The sequence below is a fragment of the Tenrec ecaudatus genome, chromosome 6 (genome assembly GCF_050624435.1).
Source record: "Tenrec ecaudatus isolate mTenEca1 chromosome 6, mTenEca1.hap1, whole genome shotgun sequence".
NCBI lineage: Eukaryota > Metazoa > Chordata > Mammalia > Afrosoricida > Tenrecidae > Tenrec > Tenrec ecaudatus.
The window spans coordinates 33,468,772-33,492,407 of record NC_134535.1 but is presented as its reverse complement, the minus strand read 5'-3'; the positions used below and the strand labels follow the sequence as shown (position 1 = coordinate 33,492,407).

General features: G+C 43.6%; 1 protein-coding gene across 1 annotated transcript in view; it reads left to right on the top strand.

Annotated features, from left to right (window-relative positions):
- CRADD (CARD and death domain containing adaptor protein) overlaps positions 1 to 23,636 on the top strand; it is a 218,984-nt gene that overhangs the window by 115,105 nt on the left and 80,243 nt on the right. The gene's annotated exons all lie outside the window — the stretch shown is intronic.

Sequence of the window (23,636 nt, the reverse complement as noted above, 5' to 3'; positions counted from 1 at the left end):
GACTGGTTATGACTCCCAGGTTTAGAAGGCAATAATTGGCAGGCCATTGACTCAAGGTCAAAGAATTGAAGGTTTATGAGCCAGGTGCAGAATCTATACTGGGTAAAAAGGTGAGAAATATTTCCACAGGGTCTGTTTATAGGAGAAACAGGCCATAACTTCAAGTAGATCTCATGGGGGACGACTAGGTCTGAACTGCCAGACCACTGAGAACCTTGGTCCAGTTAACACAAAACCTTAACACTCATCATCACTATGAATTAATGGCAGGGGGTTAGATTTTGGTTTATATTTGACTGCATCCTTGTCAGGACGGCTTCATAGTACCCTAGGCAGAGGTGATTATTCCACTCCAGAAAGCTGTTTATAATGAATTAGGTGGTGAAGATTTACAGAGCAGATCATCAGTTTTACATTCAAGGATTCATCAAACCCGCCTTGCCTTGCCTTGCCTTGCCCTGCCCTGTTGCCGTAATTTCCTGCCTGTTTTCTTCTTGTTGTATGCCGTCTTCCCTTTTCCCCAAGTCAAAGGGGAAACGCTCTCTCTTGGGATTGCCCTCATGCTCTACCTTCTCACCCCTGGGGACCTTTTCTATCTGTGCTCTCATTCAATATTGTCTCGTTTGTGTCATGAGGTGGCTCACAGATTCATTGTTACTCTTCAACATATTCCATTGTATTAGGTACCAGAGTTTACTAAGCCATTGTTCCACCAATGAGCATTCAGGCTGCTTGTATCTTCTTGCGATTGTAAATAGTGCTTTGGTGAACAAATGTGCTGTGTGTGTCTATAGATCTGTTTGTGCCATGGCTCATTGCTTTAGGCTATATACCCGGTAAAAGGATGCGCTATTTCTGTTGCCAGTTTTTTGAGGAAAACTCCTGCGGCTTTCAACAGTGGGTCTATTGTTTCCCAGTCTTACAGGCAGAGTAGGAGGGTGCTGATCCTCCCTCACCCTCTACAGAATGTGTGATTTTCTGTTTTATTAAACCTTGCTCTCAATAATGGGATGAGAGGATACCTCATGGTTTGGAATTGCATCTGGCTAGTGACTGTGAGCATTTCGTCACATGTTTGCTGTCTACCTGAATATTTTCTTTGGTGAACTGCTTGTTCATGACCTCCACCCATTTTTCAATTGGATTGTTTGTCTTTTTCTTGAGGTATGAAATTTTAACTAGAATTTTGAGATTTTTCCTTTGCCCAATATGTTATTGCCAAAAGCCCCCCGACCCCCCAGTCTGTGGGTCTTCTCTTTATTCTTCAGGTAAACCTTTGATATACATATGTGTCTTACTTTTAGGAGGAAAGGTAGATGTATTCCTAAAGAGTATGCATTTTATAAAACATTAAAAAAAAGAAAAGAAAGCAAAACCAACCTTTACTTTGTGGCTTTTATATACTGCACAAAGTACCTTCACAAAGTTCTTGGAAAATGCTTATTATGAAAAAATATATACATGGATTTCTTTCCCTTGTTTTTTGGTCCCCAAATAAAGTCGTTCTAACTTGTTATGTCATGTCTGAACAGAATCTGTTTAAGCCACTAAGGAGGATAAGACATCAACTTGAAAAGAGCCACTGTCAGAGAACTATGAATTCTGCTAAGATTGAAGCAAGAATCAACATCAAACTTGTAGTGATGCTTGAGTGGAAGAATAGTGAAACCACTAACACTTTGTGAAATGTTCCCTCCCCCGCAAACTGGCAGTTTAGAGATGGATAATTCAGTTTAAGAAGGGATGAGATATTGCTTCTCCGCCTTTTGGCTAAGATCAACTGAAGAAGGGATGAGACCGTGTTAAGGATGAAGGAAGGATACAGTGGTAAGCGATCAGATCAATTGGAGAGGAAACAATCTTGCTTTGCTGAGGGCCAATGACTAACAGCAAAAACAATAGCCAACACCATGGGCATCGCAATTGATTTTTTGGGGATCATTTTATTGGGGCCTCTTACAACTCTTGTTACAATCCATACATCAATTGTAGCTGACGTATTCGTACATATATCCCACTGTTCTTTTCTAGGCATTTACTTTCCATTGAGCCCTAGGAATCAGCTCCTCCTTTTTTCTTCCTTCCCCCACACCAACCCTCATGACTCCTTGATAGATTGTAGATTAATTATTTTCAAATCTCTCCCTTCCCCTCTAGTTTCTGTTGTTCTTCCCCCCTGGATGGGGGATCAGTGCCCCCCTCCCTCCTCACCACTCCTCGCCTTCCACCTACCCTTTTGTTGTCTCTATTTCCATTGCTGTTCCTGGTTTCCATGTGTTGTGAGTTTTATCTCTTGCCTCTACCTATGTATATGTTCCCGTCTAGTGTAGTTTGGGAAGCAGCACTGGAGTCCTGATAGTGGGGGGTGAGGAGGCCTCAAGGGATCAGAGTTATATTGCGTGGCCCATTAGTGCTCTACTACACCCTGATGGACTCATCCCTTCCCTGTGACAAAACATCTCAATTTATTTAGCTTACATAATTCTAACGGAAAATTTTAAGTTGAGCAAACTTTGTACTTCATGTGTGTCACAATTGTTGCACTCAGCTCAGATGCAAACAGGGGCAGAGTTTTCCATGGAAAATTCTAAGCAAGTAGGATTGAGGTCCTGAAATATTTCTTGTGATAACTGAACCAGGAGATTAAGCATAGCTTTACAAGCAGGTCCTGAAGACAAACCACAATCAAAGTACCGGCTACCAAGAGGTAGATGCGGTCTAGCCAAAGCAAAAGTAGACCAGTCAAGAGCAAAGGCATGGCAGCAGATTTTGGGGATTCTAAAGGGAGTTTTCTTGCTGACTTTCTGGAGGTCCAAAGAACAATAATATTTACTTCTTATGAAAGTGTTTTGAAAAAGTTAGTCAAAGCATTAGTCAAAATGCTTCACCGGAGTCCTTCTTCACCCCGCAAAGTGCCCGCTCATCCTTCCTCTCATCAAACAAGGACAATCTTGAGAGAGTTTTTATGTGACGTCAGTAGCCATCGACCTTGCAATCCAATTTGGCACCTTCGGGCGTATTTTTGTTTCCTAATCTTAAATGATCTTTGAAGGGCACCCAGTTTTCTTCAGTTAATAATGTAAGAAAGACAGGATTGGCAAGGCTAAATTCCCAGGACCCTCCGTTGTTTAGGGATGTGCTTAAGGGCTGGTATCACCACTTAGAAAAATATCCTGAGCCTTTATATAAAGATGGTACCAAAGGGAAAGGCAGAAGCCCCTGCCCCTCCCATATGGACCCCAGACCAAAGGCCCTAAAGGCCATGGCAGCAGTGCTGAATGACGTTCACAGCCACCAAAAAGAGATTTGCACATCACCCATCGTATGACAACCCAAGACCCAGAAGGTGAGATGGCAGCCCAAATACCCTTGGAGGAGCACCCCCAGGAGAAGCAAGCTGGACCATTATGTCATCATCAAGTTCCCCTCATCCACTGAGACTGCTATGAAGAAGACCGAGGATAACTGCACACTTGTGTTCATTGTGGATTTCAAGACCAACCAGCACCAGGTCAAACAGGCTTTGAAGAAGCTCTGTGACATTGATGTAGCCAAAGTCAACCCCTTGATCAGGCCTGATGGTGAGAAGACTTATGTTCTCTCCATGATACTTGAGATATTGCCAACAGAATTGGAATAGTCTAAACTGAGTCCAGCTGGTTGAAGATAAACTTTTTCAATAATAATTTTCATGAAGGTGAAGGAGCTTATGTTGAGAAATAAATTGTTCTTTTAATTCCATTTTTTCCGTGAAAAATTGTAAAGTCTTGTCTTTTGACTATGCTTCCCTTGTGGGGTACATCCTAAGGCCAAATGAAAAGGGTCACAAATAATTCTTAAATGATATTCAATAATCTTATTATTAATTTCTATTGGTATTGTTATTTATTGATTAATAACTAGTTTAATGTAGGTAAAAACCAGATTTAAGTAGGAGAGAAAAACGGTTCAAATATCAACTCAAGGAAAGCAAAAAAAAACCCATCATCTTTAATTTTAATATAAAATAACATTATGAAATGTGATTTATAATCATAGATATGTCCAATGAAAATGAACAACCTAGAAACAGTGACTGCCCAGGAGCCTTCAGCTTCTCTGAGTCCTAGGTTGTGGTCTCTAAACAGCATTTCTCACACAGAACAACCAGGACTATTTAGAGACATGGCTGATTCAAGGTCTGGAATGTAAAGTGTACAGAACAACCTTGAGATGTCTTATAGAAGATACTATTGGGATCATGTAAAAATGATTTAGGAGCCAATTGGGAGGGGCCCTGTGGGAAAAGTGGGACAGTTGGAGCATCAAAAAGAATGACAACTATAGTAGGTTGAGACCACGAGTTTATGACAATACTCCAAAGATGCAGAGTGAAACAAAAATCAAGCACCAAACTCACTTGTCACTTCAGGAGTTCGGGTGCCAGCTCATTACTAGGATTGCAAATCATTATTCCAAACATTGACAATTGAAAGCATCCATCCTGGCTTTCCTGCATGGACTATACTTGAAGGTAAGTTCCGCATGAAAGAATCACAGCTGATGACTGCAGAAGGATGCCAAAAATGTAAAATCACTTGCAACACCAAATGAAATAATCAACTTGGGCAGTAACCGTTAGTGGATGCTGAAATCATTAGATAAAAATACAGATGGGATTCTTAGAACTGCCGACCGCAATTGAGCTTAGTGGCCACTCTCAACATCACCGAAAATGGAACTACCCAACATGTGTCGTCTGATGCGATCTGATTAAAAAGGAACTATACCACCTGTGAAGTAGTTTTGACATTCTTTCCATTTTAAATTTATTTTTATTTAAATGAGAACCACCGAACAAACACACCTAACTACTAGTTTTTCGGAAATATAAGCGATAGAGGAACATGTGAAGCACTACTGTAAACTGTATCAGTCAGCCAACTCCTAAATGTTGGAAGTCCTGTAAAACACATGACTATTGCTGCAACAAAGAAGGATTCTGCGGGGAACAGTGGAGAGAGCTCTCACAAGCAAGAGACTGCAGAAACCTATAAACCAAATGCAGTGTGTGAATCTTGTTTGGAACTAGATTTGAACAAATCAACCATTAACATATGTTCCTTTTCAACAGTAGGAGAAGACTAAACTTGCAAAGGTGACTCAAAGTATTGCTACAAGTCATCCTTCTTCTCACTGCCATTGAGTGGATTCTGATTCATTAGTTACCCTATACGACAGGGTAGAACTATCCCTGTGGGTTTCCAAGACTGTAACTTTTTATGGGAATAGAAAGCCTCACCTTTCTCCAATGGAGTAGCTGGTGGAGTAACGGACTTTGCAGTTAGCAGCCCCAAACCATAGACATCTTTATGAAACAAAAATATTAAAACGTGAAGGCACTGTTTATTGAGATAGTCTCCACCCAGGTCTATACACTCCTATCGGTGGTTTTTCCCATCTCTTACCCTTCCTCAAAGAATTTGGCACTCTTCAATTTACACAACATCAGAGGGGTGCAAATTATGTTCCATTTCAATATTCACTGAGTTCTGGGGAACATAAAGAAGTCTGAAGGGGAAATATCAGCTCTGTAGGCTAGAAGAGGTGAGATTTTCACTCCAAATTCTTTTAGGACAATGTATGCATGCTACCTTCAAAGAATAAGCCGGTGCTTTGTCATGATCAAAAACAATTCCTCAGGTGTGACTTTCCTGGTCTTTTTCTTAGCAGTGCAGTTTCCCTTTTCTTAAAATTTCTTAATGTGATCATTTCTCTGTAATCATGGTGGATCTGTAGGGAAAGTTTATCAATATTAGTCCGTCAGAGTCCTAAAGAACAGTTGCCGTAGCCTTCTGAGCTGAACTCACAGCCTGGAATTCATCTTGGGATCTTCTTAGCTATCCTTAAAACTCTCAACTGGCCTAAAAATGTTTGTGTTCTGTGGGACGGCATTCCTGTACTCTTGTTGCAAAGCTTCAGTGCTCTGGGAAGATGGCCATGTGAGTTTGTTAAACATTTGATATTTGCTGTGACCTCAAAATCGTTTTGTTCAGTGCTGCAAAATATGTCTGTTTTTTTAAAGGTACTCTAACAAGACCAAGAGAAGTGTATTATTAAGATAATTTATTTGCATCTACCTCCTGATTGCAGAGACAAATTTAAACACTTTTATTTTGGGGGGGGGGCGGGTATGTGCCAGTGCCTTTGCCCACTGGAACTCCAGTAGCAACACTCACAACTTACCCTTGGAGTCACTTCTTATAAGTTGCTAATGGATTACAGTTATGTCCCCCACCTCCCACCGTCCTTATCAGAAGTATTTGCTAGTGACAAGATATAGTGCTTGACATGTTCTTTCAAAGTACTCCTAAATGAAAACAGGGGTGGGGAGGGGAAAGTGCATAGGGAAATAGGTGAAATTAGAACAGTACGATTAAATAATTGTTGTAGTTCAGTCGTTGAAGAAGAATCGTAGCCTTTGAATTGTGGTGCTGGCAGAGACTCGTGAAAGTTCTTGCCAAAGAAGAGACAAATCGGTGTGGGTAGAATAGCCAGAATCCCCCTTCGAAGAAAGGATGATGGGACTTGTCTCATATTCTTTGGATATGTTGTCAGGAGAGACCAGTCCCTGGAAAGAGAGGCACTGACAAGATGGACAAGATGGATGGACACCATGGCCGCAACAGTGGGCTCAAGCGTAAGAACAATTGTGTGTACCATGCAGAATCGGTCCGTATTTGGTTCTGTTTGCGTAGGGTCACCATGAGTCAGAACCGACTGGTCAGCACTACGGTAACACTGATGGGCGCATGCGATGCGTTACACGCTTCTCTCTACTTTGTTGTATGTAGAAAATGTACATAATGAAAAAAATCAAGTCGTGCTGTCCAGAGGCAGTCTTTTGGCATGAGGTCTAGGTTTTAACCTCTATTTATATGATTAAGGATTTGTGTAATGTGCAACCTCTGATTTTCTATCATTACTTCCCCTTTTACATTCCTTCCCTCCCCTTTCTTTAAAACTCATTTCCTGAGCCAATTTTGCACCAATCCCACTGTCGTCGGGTGGCTGACAGACTTTGGTTTGTGGGCAAGAGACGTAATCCCTCTTAACTTTGGTGTTCTCATCTGTCATCTCTTTAAAATATTCTCATTTTACAGATGAAAAATCGCACGTTGAGAGGGCTTAACGTCCCTCGCCCACAAACCCAAGTCTGGCTGTCATCGGAATGTGAGCTCTTAAGCATTATTCTGTGCAGCTTCCCAGAAATAGTCCGCGGTGTTGTCGTTGTTGTCATTGTGTTCACAGATACCTTCTCAGCTATGAGCCAGCAGGATACGTGGAGTGGAAGGGCATCTCGGTCCCTCGTGTGAGAGATGGAAGGGACGCAGCAATGATCACAAAGACTGATCAAAGGGGAAGCAGAGAAGCGAGGGCAAGCGGTGGGTCTTCTTCCAAATTCATAAAAAAAAGTCATTTCTCTCCAAATGGTAGCCTTCAGCCATGCACTAAGGTTCCTTCATACTTGTGCTTCAGCAACTTAGGCCGGATGGTCTTTCTAGAAATGGAGGCCCGAGAACAGTGGGCCAAGGTCATGCATCCCATGGTTGGGATGCTTTGAGGGCTATGACGATGAACAGATCCCGGGAAAAACGTCCAAACAGACAAGCAGACGGGATCCTGCACCTCCCAACGGCACAGTTTGCTTTACCTTCTCACAAAATTATTTTGACTTTTATGAAAACCTGGGTGTGCCCGGGCATGTGCAGGCAGGCCTGCCGCTGTCCCCTGTCGTGTGTGCTGCTCCGGATGTCAGGCCAGCAGCCATCCGTCAGGGAGTGGTGGCATGTCACGCTGCCCAAGCGCTGCTGTGGGGCTTCGCGGAATCATACCCCTCGGCCTTACGAGGAAGATGCACGTGTCTTCCCCAAAGACCTGGAGTGCGCCCCTCGGGCTGGCCCCACACCATGATTTATGCCCTGCAGATGTCTGGCTGGAGTTGGAGGAAATTGTGGTTCCTTCCCACAACGGAGGCACTAAGTGAGGGCAAGCCGAATGACACAATTTTAGGTTAGTCACCCCCAAGACAGGCCGGTGAGGGCGTCGAAAATGGAAGACTAAGCAACTGAACGGGTCTTGCTGAAGGCGCGGTGCTGTGCCTCCTCATTGAACTCTTTCAACAATTTCATTTGTGAGCTGCCTGGCCTCAATCAGAGAGGCTCAGTAACTTGTCCAGGGTCTCCCCATTTGTCCGTGGCAGAGCTGGGCTCAAAACCCAGACACCCTGTGTCCCCAGAACCTTTCATCCTGGTCCACTGTGCAGCCTCAGCATGCCACTGGACCCGTGTCAATATCCAGTAATCCCGCAGCGGTCTCAACTTGCCCTTCTGTGGGCTTTAGAGTACCTTGAAAATGTCAGGGAGGTGCCGGAGCTCTGGCTGACACTTGGACAGATGTCTGGCGCCACGGCCGAAAGAGATGAAGCGGCTGATAAAGCACACATGGCAAATCCCTGGCAGAGCCGAGAGAGGAACAAGGAGTCCCACGGTGGTTTCCTGACCACTGGGAGGCCCCGTTGACCTGGCTGGCTTACGGGCCGTGAAAGGACGGAAGAATGGTGATTCACTCCAGACTGTCACACACCGGGAAGATGAGAGGCAGCAACCCCCAAGGATTCAGAAATTAGGTCAAAAATGAAATCAAAACAAGTGGCAGAGAAATCGCATTTTGAGGATAAATTAAAGCAAACACCAAACTTGCCTTACCCAAAAAAGGAGGTACTTGGACCTTCTCAATTTACGAGAAAAGCACACAACCTGCTTACTCTGAGATCCAGAAACGTCTGCAGGCGCAGCTCATGGTTAGTAGAGCGCCCTGTCCTCGGAAGGATATTTTGACAAATGCTATTTCTAGCTTCTATCCCATATAGAAATAGTGGAATAAATGCAGCATGCTGTCTATTCCACCCCCATCCGTCATATTTGCAAATCTGTATGTTAAAAATACCTCAGAAAATAATCTGCATTTGGCAGGCTATGTCTTGGGTGTCTGTTTCTGGGCTGGGGAAGGAAGTTAGAAAGTTTAAATTTGATAAACTTTATACTTGGGGGAGTAAGGAGGAGACCTGTTTGGCAGCTTGTATGATTGGAATGACTGTACTGTGTATGTAGTAACGCAAAGTGACTCAGGCTGACTTTCCTCTGACTAGCATCAGAAATGAAAGCAACAATTGTGCCTCCTGCAGAGAGCAGGAGGGTGGCTGCGTGTTAGCTAAGGCCGTGGGTCCTGTGAGTCAGCCCCTGGCAGGGACCTCCCTGAGCTTGCCGATGCCTTGGTCTGTGGGATAGAGGCCAAGAGATGTTTCATTGTGGCATTCAACTCTAGCCCTTTTCTCTCGTCGCTCTTCAGCCACAACTGCACCCAGCAGCTATGGTTAGAACAGGAGAAAGAGGCCAAGGTGCGGATCTATAAAAGCAGAATGATTTGTTCAAAGGAGACCTTTGATGAGTGAAAGAAGAGAGATTCCAAGTTCTGCCTGCGAAGTACTCACTCAAAGCTCGCTGTCATCCAGTTGATTCTGTGTCGAGTGACCCTACGTAACAGGAGAGCACTCTCCTTGTGGGTTTCCCAGACTGTAAGTCTTTCTAGGAGTAAAAAACCTCCTCTCTCTCCTGATGTCCACCACCAGGCCTCCTCTGGAGAGTACTAGCCATGCTTATTCGAAATGCAAGCTCAAAGTAACCATTTTAAAGGGTGTCTTGGTTCATTAACTCCTTCACGTCTAGCAGCCAGTAAGAAGCTGGACAGCAGGGTCAGTGACAGTAAGAGCATTTGAGATCTCGTCCTGTTCACTTGAGACCATGGGCAAGTCATTCCACTCCATGGCCTTACATTCTGTTTCTGTAAAGGGAGAAGCTTTTCTTGAGTCTCAATGACTAGACCTTACTTCAGAACAGTATGATTCTCCAGGTAAGAGAGGACAGGTGGCAGTACATGATCTGCCTGGCCTGTGTGGGCCAATCGAGTGAAACAGGCTTGGTATAGGGGAGTGCTGTAACTGAGAAAGTATGTGTGGTAGGTAGGTGCATGGTGCCAACCCGGCCAATAAACACATGTGGGATTAATAAGGTTGCAGTTTACTGAAGGACAGAGATAAATAGCTTGCAAGCCTCTCCTTTCTGCCTCTTGCTCTCTGATGACTGGACCAGTGTGCAGCTACCTTAGCTAGTCCGCTGCCTCAACTTGCAAGCTACACTACCTGTGGGACATCCAACCCATGGACTGTGTTGCTATAGTTTGAGGTTCCTCTGAGACCTGCTTCACGACACTGCTGGTGTATACATCACCTGAGAGGGGGACTGTGTGACCCTGTCATCTGGCTGACTGTTGGTGACCTCTGCTGTTTGATGCCTCTGGCTGGATTGCCTGTATTGCTCAATAGAAGACCCAGTTGTCTGCTTCCTTGACTTGTACCCAACAGCCCTCATGAGTTGAAGAACTGCCAGTGTATAAACTAATTAGCTGTTTATTGCTTATGCTGTATCTATCTATCTATCTATCTATCTATCTATCTATCCATATATCGATCTCAGTGGTTTTCAACCTGTGGGTCGTGACCCCTCTGGGGGTCAAACGACCCTTTCACAGGGGCCACACGATTCATAACAGTAGCAAAATTACAGTTATGAAGTATCAAGGAAAATAATTTTATGGTTTAATACATAAGGAACTGTATTGAAGGGTCATGGCATTCGGAAGGTTGAGAACCACTAATCTATCTAAAATCATTAGTGTCCTGATTTTCTCTAGAGAACCCTGTCCAACACAGTATGTTATATAAAACCCCATTTTTCTGAACATTGGAAACTCATTTCATTTTTATCCAGTCACCTGCAGAGGTTACATAGGGCAGCCTGTGCACCTTCTACTTCAGACTTCTGTTATCCACGAAAGAAAGAACCCCTCAGAACTCACTGCCAACCAAGTCCATTGATGCTTAACAACACTATAGAGTGGAAACTTCTGTTTCAGAATCTGTATTTTTAGATATAAGGGACAGGGCTTTGGATGCTGGCCGATCTGAATTTAAATTTTAACTTTGCCTTCTAATGAATACACACACAAACAAACACACCTTAATCTTAATGTAGGAGAAAGACAATTCTACTCCTGTAAAGAGTAATCATCTTGGAATACACAGGGGCCATTTGAGCCTGTCCTCTAGGGTCCCTAGGAGTGGGAATTGAAGGCGGCGAGGGAGGACCGTGGAATGCATCCTGCTTAGTGACATAGTGGGGCAGTGAGAGAGAAGGAGCCCCTGACCAGACAGATTGACACAGTGGCTGCCACAGTGGGTTCCAGCATAATTGTGAGGAAGGCGCAGGGCCGGGTGGTGTTTCTTTCTGTTGTACACAGAGTTGTACATATGATTCAGTAGCACCTCACAACATGATCATTTAACTTCTCAAAGACGCAAAAGTTTTATGTTTTTTGGTAGAAAGGAGATTTGTTTTTGTAGGGTTTCCTAAAGATTAGTTGTAGCATGGCACTTACTACATGGTAAAGCCATTTAAGATGATCATTCTATCACCTTGGCTCTGGAGGTAGATCACTAGGCTTTTGTTTTTCCCATTTATATCTTAAGAGCCACCTTCTTGCCAAGACCCGGATATCTAGGAAGGCTGTCCCTGTTCAGTTGCTAAAAATTTCAAAAACTATGGGAAATGTCAGTGGTTTTTCATAGAGTCTAAAATCTCATCTACTATTTTCAGGCATTAAAAAAAAGATAATATCATTAAGAGATGAAGTACTGATGTCATTTGGAAGAATGTTTTCTTCTTGCCATTGGATATAGACACCAGGAAATTCAAAAAGATCTACTGATTACGCTCTTGAGGTGAAGCTTCAAAGCAGTAAAGATTGCCTTTGACAATGAGGCAAACAAGATGGCATCACCTCGTTAAGCAAAATGTGCTGTAACAGATGGCCCTTCCATTGATTGATTATTAAGGAAATCTATTTTGAAAAACATTTGCAACATGACCTACTATGTGCCATGTATCATACCAGTGGAGTAATATAAAGGTGGCCACGACATAATGGAACCGATACCTACAAGACTCTTTAGAGATTTAGATTACAGTTTGTGCAGGACTGTGCATGAGTTCACCTGGAGAGACCTCACGCAGCCTCCGCTGATGCTACTGAAAGCACCTTTCTCATGTCTCTCCGGGGTTTGCTTTTAGCACATTGGCACATTTTGCTGAAGATTTCTATACACTGTTGGTATTTATTCTTACAAGGTGAATTCGATTTAGGGGATTGACCCAGAGTTCATTGTCACCAAATTGGACACATAAGAGGTGATCAAGCTGGAAAGAGTAATTTTTCATGAAAAATGAACCAAGGCCATTTAGTCATGTGACAGGCTTTCCTGTATGTCATGCAGCTGCTTATAGAGTTTCAAAAGAGGCATTCTGCATTTTGTTTTAACTCAAAGACAGTATCACTAGACTCTCTGAGTAGCTCCCACCAGGATTGCATTGAAAGGGATGGTGGTACACATTCGTATGTGTTATGGGATGTCTGCTAGCAGAGCCTCATTCTGACCTCTTAGCAAACTCAGATGTTCTTGGTTTTTTGTTTTCTTTATTCTTTTAAGTGTTACAGCATTCCATCACGCTAATTTTATTGTTGTAAAGTCTATATAACACAATCTTTGCCTCTTCAGCCATTTTGCAGCATTAATCAAATGCATCATGCTGTACAATCATCACCACTCTCCGTGTGATGATGCTCTCCATCATCCTTAACAGACATGCATTGCCCCTTGAGAAGTAACTCCCCCTTTTCCCAATCCCACCCCTGGTAACTACTCGTCTCCATGCATTTGCCTATTCTAGATATTTTTTATATAGATGGGATTATACCATATCAATATTGTCTCAGAAAAGGACATTTTTGCTAAAATAGAGGGTCGGTGAAAAAGAGGAAGATCCTAAATGAGATGGATTGCAGTGACAGCAACCAATGGACTCAAACATAACAATTGTGAGGTTAGTGTAGGATTGGACCATTTTGTAGATAGGTTCCCTCTGAGTCTGACCCGACACAATGGCATCTAACAACAACACACAAGATTTGCCCTTGGCATTTGTAGAGTTCTAAATACAGGCATGTACACATGTAAATATATTTATATATGACAATGGGGGAATAGATCTATGAACATATATTTATAGGGTTAGTATTAAGGTAGCAGATGGACTTTGGACCTCTACTCAATTACTCCCTCAATGCAAGAACACTGTTCTATTAAGCTGGCATTCTATGATGCTCACCTTCCCAACACGTTTGCTGAAGACAAAGTAGGTGCATAAGCAAATGTGGTGAAGAAAGATGATGGTGCCCGGCTATCAAAAGATAAAGCCTCTGAGGTCTTAAAGGCTTGAGATAAACAAGCGGCCATCTAGCTGAGAAGCAACAAAGCCCATATGGACGAAGCACACCAGCCTGTGTGATCACGAGGTGTCGAAGGGATCAGGTATCAGGCATCACCAGAGCCAAAAAAAAATCATTGTGAATAAGGGGGAGTGTGGAGTGGGACCCAAAGCCCATCTGCAGGCAACTGGACATCCCTTAAAGAAGTGTCATGGGAGGAGAAGAGCCAGTTAGGGTGCAGTATGTCACTGTTGAGACATACAACTTTCCTCTAGTTCTTTAATGCTCTCTCCTGACCCCTCTCCCCCCATGATCCCAATTCTGCCTTACAAATCTGGCTAGATCAGAGGATATACACTGGTTCAGATCAGAGGTGGAAACACAGGGAATCCAGGACAGATAAAATCCTCAGGACCAATAAGGAGAGTAGCAATACCAGGAGGGTAAGGGAAAGCTCGGGGGAGAAAGGGGAAAGAGATCACAATGATCTACCATATAACCCCTTCCCTGAGGGACGGACAACAGAAAAGTGGGTGAAGGGAGACATCGGTCAGTGTAAGACGTGAAAATTTTTTAAAAATAAATTAACACGGATTTGTGAGGGAGAGAGGGTGGGGGAGGGAGGGGGGAAAGGAGGAGCTTATACCAAGGGCTCAAGTAGAAAGCAAATGTTTTGAAAATGCTGAGGGCAACAAATGCACAAATGTGCTTGGCACAATGGATGGATGGCTGGGTTGTGGTAATAGTTGTATCGGCCCCAATAAAATGATTAGGAAAAAAAAACAAGACGATTTGCCCTCTGGTGTCTGACTGATTTCTCTCAGCATAGTGGTTTTAAGGTTCCTCCTTGTCATGCGTATATCAGAACTTCATTGATCTTATGGCTGCATAGTATCCCACTGTATGCATGCGCCACATTTTGTTTATCTGTTGATGAACGTGGGTTGCTTCCTCAGAAGATTCTGACAGAAAGAAATACATGTCCATTCCAAGTTCTTTAAAACTATCCAAACTGGACATAATTATCAGATGTTGATCATGACTTTTGTACAAGTAGTTAAGGACAAATATATTTCCTATCAATGATTAATGATTAGATGGAGAAGATTCCGTGGTGTGACTTTGTTGACCGTATTCTTTCATTTTACGAATATATTTGATGCTTCCCAAATGCCAGGCATTCTTGGCACTTATGAGGATGGTGCCGCTATGAGCATGCTTCACCTCATTGGGGCTGATATGTGAGAATGCAAACTTACCCACATAATTAATCATACTAGTCAGTGTCATACTTGCTCCTTGAAAGATTAGCTGGAGTTGTATGAAGTGTCAAGCTTCCCTGCTGCATTGGAAATCCGGGTCGTTTTATGACCATTTGGAACGTGCATACACACTCCTGAGGAAACACGCCGGTCCCATGGCACGTGTTGGTAATGTGTGTGGTCTCTGGAGGGCCAAGAATTTCAGAGCACCTCCCTATCAAGCACATCTCTGAGCCCCTACTAGAGTGACGCTTTCTATTTTAGAGGAAGGGTCCGGGCTTGTGGCCGCATCCCGTCCTGAGGGTGCTCTGCCTTGCAAAAGGAGAGTGACAGGCGGATCAGCAGGTGTGCTTCCCAGCCCCAACTGTCTCCTCTGTGAAGTCACTGGAGCTGCCTCTGTTTTCTCACCTCTCGGAGTAAGCTGTTAACATTTTCATTTGCAGCATTGTTCTGGGGAAGTACTTTGGGAACCATGCGTGTTAGCCATTGTCACCTTCATCTTTGTGAGCATGAAGCTGAGGAGGCTACTTTGTAGGCGGGTTTCTCTTCCTTTTGGATGTCTGGAGCCTTTTATTTCACAACTTCCTTAGCTCTTAGTCCTCCTTCATTGCCTTAGTTGTGTATCTTCAGTTGTCAAGCACATGAAGGTCAGAGACTGGATAGTGGTTCTCTCCATGCCCCGCCCCTCTTCTCTATTTTCCCTAGTGTTTTGTGTCAACTGACACGCCCAACCATTTGCCATCAGGTTGATCCCAAATCATGCCCCTCCCCCAGCCACAACTGCACTGCAGTATAGAACTGAGCACACAGGGTTTCTCAAGGCAGTTGGCAGGCCGTTTTATGCCATTTGTGTTCTTAAGTGCTCAACCTTCAGGTTAGTAGTCAAGTAGTGGCTACGGGGTAGGCTGCTAACTGTAAGGTCAGCAGTTCAAAACCATCAGCCACTCCGTGGTAGATAGGCGAGGCTTTCTACTCCCAGGAAGAGTTGTCTCATAAGCCTACCAGGGGCAGTTAGTTCTACCCTGTCCAAAAGGGTCATGAAGAGTCAGAAGAGGGTAGAGTTTTTTGAGTGAGGGACTCCAGAGTGGCTGACAGACTATTTCCCAGGGTTGCCAAAGTTTATCCTTAAGAGCCTGCCTGCCTTTTCCCCAAGAAGATGCTAAGGAGGGTCTAATGCAGCCATTAGGTAGCTAGGTGATCTGCAGAGGCGTATGCGGGAATCAGGAGGCATGCTTTCAAGGACCATTTCTGGTTGGCCTGTTGGCCTATCTTCCTAGAGCCGGTTGTGTATGCAGCAGGCTGCATATAGCAGGCTGTGTGAGTTTGAAGGAACCAGAAGACTTGTTATCTGACACCAAACAGAGTCATTTATAATTGTATAGACCGAACCCCCAGTCATTGGTTGGCCTGACCACGGGTCAGCAAGCTGCGGCTCTCGAGCCATATACGGCTCTTTGGGTACCTACATGTGACTCTGAAGTAAAATTGGACATTTACAAAGGCTATTAACTAGATAATGGTGATTTCATTTGTGTGTAGAGATATATCTATGGCTCTCAAATCCATTTTGAATTGTTGTGAGCAACAGGATTAGTTCTTCCGTCTTCAGAATTTGCTGACTCCTGGCTAGTCAACGGAAGGAGCCACTAAGGAGATGTGCAAAGCGATAATTTTGCTTTTGATTTTTTTCCATTAGAATAAATGGTATAGCTTAGTATGGAAAGATGAGTGGTTGCCCAGTGCAAGGGCGGTGGGACAGGGGGAGGGTGGTCTGAGAAAGCACGGGGAGATGTTGGGGGGAATGCTGGGTGAGTACTTTATGAAGTAGGTGGAGTGTTTTCAGCATCCTTGGACTGCCCTTTCTGATGTCTAAATTAAAAGTTTTCTAAGATCCCAAGTGTCTGGTACTTTTATGTTCCTGTGAGTCTCTTACTGTCACACCAGGTCAGTTCAACCCTGAATTGTTCTTGTCTCCCAGACAGAAGGTCTTCTCTCGGGCCTTCTGCCCCCACCAATGTGTGAGGAGAAACATGCTTTAAACTAGTTAACAATCGCTTCTATATGGCTAGAAGCATCTTAAGATCATCAGAAGTCTCCTGTCCTGGCAAGTTTTTACAGAAAGAAACTCTAATCAGAAATGAAGGCAGAGAAACAAAGCTAAAGTGAAAAGACTCAAGCAATCTGGGGCACTGAGCCTTATCTGAAGCTAACCCTGAGATTAGCTCGATTTTCGTGATTTCTTTCCTCTATCTTCTTAGACTGTGGCTTTGTCGTGTGTGTGTGCGTATGTGCGTAACATTAACATTAGCTCTTGATTCCCAGATTGTGTAGTGAGGGAGCTCAGAAGCCACAATGATGTCACAGGAGTTGCTATGGGATACTTTGTCTTATGGAGGAACATGCAGTAAAATGTCTCAAATAGCATGTGAATTTTAGTTCAGGGCAGTCACGGTTTCATTAGACTGTGTTACATTCTTTTGCTGGTATTATTTGTGAAGCTGAGTTTTTCCATAGTTACTGTGTTTTTAAAAAGCCATGTACCCATGAACATCTGTGTGGAATAGGAAATGAGGGTGACAGTGTCCAGTCTGTTGCCTAAGTTTGAGAATCATGAACAAGCACCCACATCCCCTTCATAAGTAATTGTAGATATTTGATGATGAGATGAAAATGGCATTTTTCTTCCAATTTATGGTTTTTTTTCTTCCTGTTTTCAACCACTACTAAGCTGCTAGGCCTAATCCTAGAAAATTATTAACCCAGTTCTTGTCTCTCTAGATTTACCTATCCTGGATATGTTAGTCCGAGTAGACTAGAGAAACAAATCTAGAGAGAATCATATGTGTATAAGAAAGAGCTTTATATAAACAGTAATTGTATATTAAGAACACATCCCAGCCCAATCCAGATCAAGTCCATAAGTCCAATATTTGCCCATATGTCTGATTCCAATCTATAAATTCCTCTTCAGAGTCACACAACATATGCAACGATGCCAAATACAGGAAGATCACAGGCCAGTGGATGGAAAGTCTTGTGGATCCAGTGGGGATAGAAGCATGTCAGTACTGGCAGGGGGCTCCATGTGGCTCCTCCAGCTTCAGAGCTTAGCTTAGCTCCATGTGTCTTGTCACCAGGAAGACAAAGCAGAGAGTCTGTGTGTATCTGGCCTCCAGTGAACTGTTTATCTCCATGGTGCCTCCAAATGAGCTCATGAAGCAGCGACCAGATTGACAGGCTAGACTCCACCCCTTTGAAAATTGACACCAGATTGTATAACTACCACACTGGATTTTTTTTTAACTATTTATTAGGGGCTCATACATCTCTTATCACAGTTCATTCATATGCATACATCAATTGTATAAAGGACATCTGTACATTCTTTGCCCTAATCATTTTTTCCTCCTCTTTTCTTTTTTTACATTTTATTAGGGACTCATACAACTCTTATCACAATCCATACATATACATACATCAATTGTATAAAGCACATCCGCACATTCCCTGCCCCAATCATTCTCAAAGCATTTGCTCTCCACTTAAGCCCTTTGCATCAGGTCCTTTTTTTTTCCCCTCCCTCCCCTCTCCCCCCTCCCTCATGTGCCCTTGGTAATTTATACATTGTTATTTTGTCATATCTTGCCCTATCCGGAGTCTCCCCCCCCCCTCCACACACTGGATTTTATATAAAGGAAAACATACAAAACCCAAACAATAACAATATAAAACAAAAAAAACGCAATCTAAAAGGAAACATATTAAAACTTGAATACATTTCAAATGAATCAAAAGGGAGAACCAATAAATGATAAAGTGTTAAATTGAAACCTAACTACATCAGTAGACTTTCCAATGCACTCTGATACTCAGGATGTTCATATCCCTGCCTAGTGGGCAGAGGAAGCTTAATCCACATGAAGACCTTGCAAGTGGATTTGGGGCTTTGTGAAAAAATATCTTAGGACACGGAGGGCACCAAGTACTGAGAGAGAGAGTACTCAGATCCTACACTTGTGTTAGTTTGAGAATCCCTGGCCATAAATTTCAAACTTGAAGCCATCATCTGTTTTCTAATGAACTCAGACGACACCTTGCATAGTGTGGCAATCAGACATTTTAAAATAATGTCAAGTAACAGTCACCTGCAAGCTCTGTTGTTATGTTGTTGATGGTGGCTTCAAGTTCTGACTCTTCGCAACCCATGTGCAACCGAAAGACACACTGCCTGCCTTTGAGTCACCCGCACAATTGTTGCCATGTCTGAGCCCTTGTTCCAGCACTAATTCAGCTCACTTCATTGAGGATTTTCCTCTTTGTCACAAACCTGCTACTTCACCAAACACTGGTATCCTTCCCAGGGCCTGGCCCCTCTTGATATGTATTCAAAGAGCATGAGGTGAAGCCTCCACATCCACCCTTCTAAGAAGCTTTCTGGCCATATTTCTTCCCAGATAAATTTTTATATTTTTTGACCATTGATAATATATTTAATATTCTTTATTAATACCATAATTCAACTGCATCAATTGTTTTTCTCAGCTTCCTCCTGTATTCCTCAGCTTTCACGTGTTTTTGAGGCCATTGGAAAGACTGTGTGGCCTGAGTCAAGCACACCTTTCTCCTTAACATGACGTCTTTGCTTTTTAACACTGAAACGGGGCTTTTGCAGCAGATTTCCCCAATGCAGTACATATTTGATGTATTTATTGCTGCTTCCATGAGTGTTTGGGGATCCAAGTAAAATTAAGTCCTTGGCAACTTGTCTTTTCTTTATCATGATGTTGCTTATTGTTCCAGTTGTGAATATTTTTATTTTCTTTTTGTCGAGGTATAACCCATACTAAAAACTATTTCTTTTTCTTATCCTAGAGAAAGCAATCCATACATTTCCAAAGTAGTGAGATCCAGTGCTTGGAATTTCTTAGACTTGTTTATAAAAGCAAAAGCTATTCTCCAATATTCTTGTTTTAGATTGAATAGCACCTCCACCAAAAAAAAGAAAAAAGAAATGTAGGCATCCTGGCTTCTGTACCTGTAACCTGTGTTTGGAAATAAAGGGCTTTCTTCAGGGAATGAGGGTAAATAATTCCTGAATTGTGTCTTATGGGAAGAGAAACACAGAGCAGGAGATGAAAACACACAGGGAGGGAAGGCAGATGCCAGGACACTCCAAGGAATTCCCAGGCGTACACACAAGGAAGTGCCCGCTGCCCTAAACTGAACCTCTATCCTCCAACACTGAGAGACAGGGATTTCTGTTCTTCAAGGACATCCACTTGTGTTTATTTTTCTTATATCTGCACCAGAAAATAAAGCTCCCAACCACATGGACATAGATGGTTGACACTTATTAGATAGATACAATTTGGCAATTCCAACTTATCTCCAGCCTGCAAGGTTCCAGAAGTACTGATCTACTCTGGAGACATGGAAAGGGATCTCATTAAAAGACTTGTCTAAATTATCAGGGCATATCTGGTCTGTCTCAGTATTGAAGACAAATTGATGTCCTTGCCCTTGCCCTAGCTGTTTTACAAAAGACTTCTCAATTATAACATTAAAAGAAAATTTTCAAAGAAAAAATTTCATATAAATCTAAGCTTTTAAGATTTCTCTGCCATCACAACTAGTAGTTTTACAATTGACATTCTTTTGTGTGGTATAGATATTTATATTCTGCTTTGCAGGCCATTCTTTATAAACTGCCTTAGGTGCATTGAGAGTACTGACAAATGCATAACCCACTGAAGAAAAAGGCAGGGTGCCACATCTGACCTCTTTAAGCTCCCAAGACTGATTGCCACAAGGCAGAAGCCAGACACACTTTCACCCTCCAACCTTCCTTAACAATTCTGATACCAGCCATCCATCTCTGAGCTCTCTTCTACTCAGCTGGGTTTGGAAATTCATTGCAGTGGCCACTTAGCATTCCCTGCCAGTGTTGACGATTGTGGTGTTTATTAGGGAAGCTAACTGGTTACAGTGTGGCTGAGAAATTCGCAGGATACAGTTCTTCAGTCAGGATAGTTTCTTCTCTGGTGTGCCCACAGGCAGGCCCTCAATCTTTTGGCCTGGCTTCTACCTTGCTTGCGCCATTTTACAAAGATCTTCTATAGCAGCCAATAAATGCCCAAATGAAATGCCAGTCTAACATAAACCTCAGTCTGAAGGCACTCCACTCCAGATCCATGAATCAGCAAACCCAACCCTTCCAATTAAGTGCCCAGAAGTGCCCCACTCCACAAAGGCAGCCTCGTGCCCCAAGGCACTCAACTTTACTTGCTCTCTAGGATGCGAAGTCCACTATTCTGTCCATCCTCTGGCTCCCAGTTCAACTGCTGCTGCTTCTCAGCCACTCCTCAGGTGTCAAAGCTGTCTCTTGGATCAAGGAAGTTCAAGGCACAGGAATCTTGGGGTTCAAAGAACCCACTGTACTCCTGGCTGCTCTCTCTTGCTGGTAGCGAGATCCCCCTTTCCACTTCTGAGACAACTGATTTTATACCCAGCAGGATGGCAATCACATGTAACCTTGTGACAAACACTCATGGTTGAATCATATAATCCAGTTTGCATCTCCCCAATCCTTCTGACCCAGGTCCCTCAGGAAACCCAAAGGCCATTGAGGAGAGGAACGAAAGCTGGTGAGAAGAGCTGCATTGTGCCCACTGTGCACCAAGTTTCCTTTAAGAGATGTACGGTGTTTCATATTATGAAGTACATGCTGGGGGACGCAAACCGCCAACCTTTTAGTTAGCAGCCCAGCCCTTAACCATTGCACCACCAGGGCTCCTATCTGAATAAGACTTTTACCTTGTAAGTTGAGACAGTTAGGTTTTTTGTGCCAACAAAGCTCCCGTAGGAACATGTGGGTAGAGTTTAGCCTGTCAATCAGGTTGCAGTTTGATTGGAGGGCGACCAAGAGAAATGGCTCTTCGAGGCAGGCCTATTCTCTTTTTCTCCCTGGAGGCCAGACACACTCACTCTCTCTGCTTTCACCTTCCCACGATCGAGTCCCTTGGAGAGCTGCTGGAGCCATCCTGCGTCTGTGGGAGCCTGTGCTTCCACCTCCACTGGATCCACAAGACTGCTCACCACAGGCCTGTGATCTTCCTGCATGCTGCATCATTGCATGTGGCTGTGTGAGTCTGCAGAGGGACTTATGGACTAGTATCAGACTTAGGGACTGGAGTTAGACTGAGCTGAGATATTTTCCTGATATACAATTACTTCTTGATATAAAGCTCTTTCCTCAACATGAGTGAATGTCACTGGATTTGGCTCTCTAGTCTACCCAGCCATTTACTTTCTGATTGATGGAAACATTTCTAGGAGTTGGACCTTTCCCTGGAAAGTTGATACTTACTTTTATGAATTTTTAGCTGAAACTCCTATTTCCTGTGACTTTAGGATTAATGGAGCTCTTTAACATTTATAGTTTTCATTTTTCTTTTCTTGTTTAATCATTTTATTGGTGACTCTTGCAACTCTTATAATACTCCATACATGGATTGTATCAAGTGTACTTGTACATATGTTGCCATCCTCATTTCCAAAACATTTTCTACTTGAGTCCTTGGTATCAGCTCTTCTTTTTTCCCTTCCCTCCCCCACCCTCATGAATCTCTGATCAATTATTTATTGTTATTATTATTTCATCTCTTACACTGTCCATTGTCTCCCCTCACCCACATTTTTGTTATTCACCCCCTTCTTGGAGAGGAGGGCTATCTATCCAGCCTTGTGATGGGTCCCCCCCAGTTTTCATTGTTCTATGCTAGAGTTCCAGCCCTTTGCAAAATTCCCTTTGTTGCTTGGTTGTGTCTCACGTGGTCATGAGCAACTTCGGTCTGGTGCTGTCTTAACTAGTATTCTCTACTTGTATGTCTAGGTTCTAATATCCATTACAATGGCTACACAGAACTGATAGACAATATTCGTGATTCAAAGTTTATTAAGGAAGTTAACAGATTGTATTACAAGTGAGAAATGCACAGGATAGAGTTGCTCATCAGGACATGTTCAAAGTGCTTTAAGAGTTGCTAATAAATACCCAAAGGGCATGCCACTCTGCTGTAAACCTCAACCTGAAGGCATTCAGCTCAAGCTCTGTGGGTCAGCAAGCCCAGCTCCCCTAACTAAGTGTCCAGAGGCAGCCCACACCCCAAGTAGCCTCCTATCCAAGGGCACAAATCCAAGCTGTATTTGCTCTGGGGGCTGAGAAGTCTGCCATTCTGTGTCACGCTCTGACTCCTGGTTCTGCTGCTCCTTTGATGTCACAGCTGTCTTCTGAATCCAGGAGGTCCACCACACAGGGATCCAGAGAGCGTGTTCCGCTCCTGGCTCTTGCTAGCCATGAATAAGGTCCTGCCTCCTGCTTCATTTGATATGCAGCAAGATGGCAAGTGAATCTTGTTCACAGATACTCATAGGTGAATCCTCTCAGGACTCCTCCCCGTCCTGTCCCCCACCCCCACACATGCAACAGACCCATGCAGGAGAAGGTTGTTTGGTGGGAGTTAAAGACTTTCACTAGAAGAGCCACAGTAAATAACTCACTGCCCCTGCAGACCCGAAACCACATGGCCTGTGCTGGACGCCCCCTGCTGTTGCCACTAGCTGTGGCTGCAGCTGCTGTTCCTCTTCTTACACAAAAATACCGTGAGGTGGGGAAAATGGAATGCTCGGCACCTGGCGTCAGATCAGAATACTTTTTATGAAGGAAAGGATCTGGGGGAACTCCTAGATGGGTACACGATGGAGAAAGTGAGGACCCACAGACCTGGGTGTTGTCAGCGATGCTTCCCAGTCAAGAGGAAGCCTGTGTTGGTTGTTGTGGGAGCGAGGAGAGGGGAGGGTGGAGAGGGAGCAGGGCACCAGCTGGGTGGCTGAAGGCGGTGCGTAGGAGCATGATACAGCCTGCCTGTGGCCTCCACATTTCCCCAGATTTTC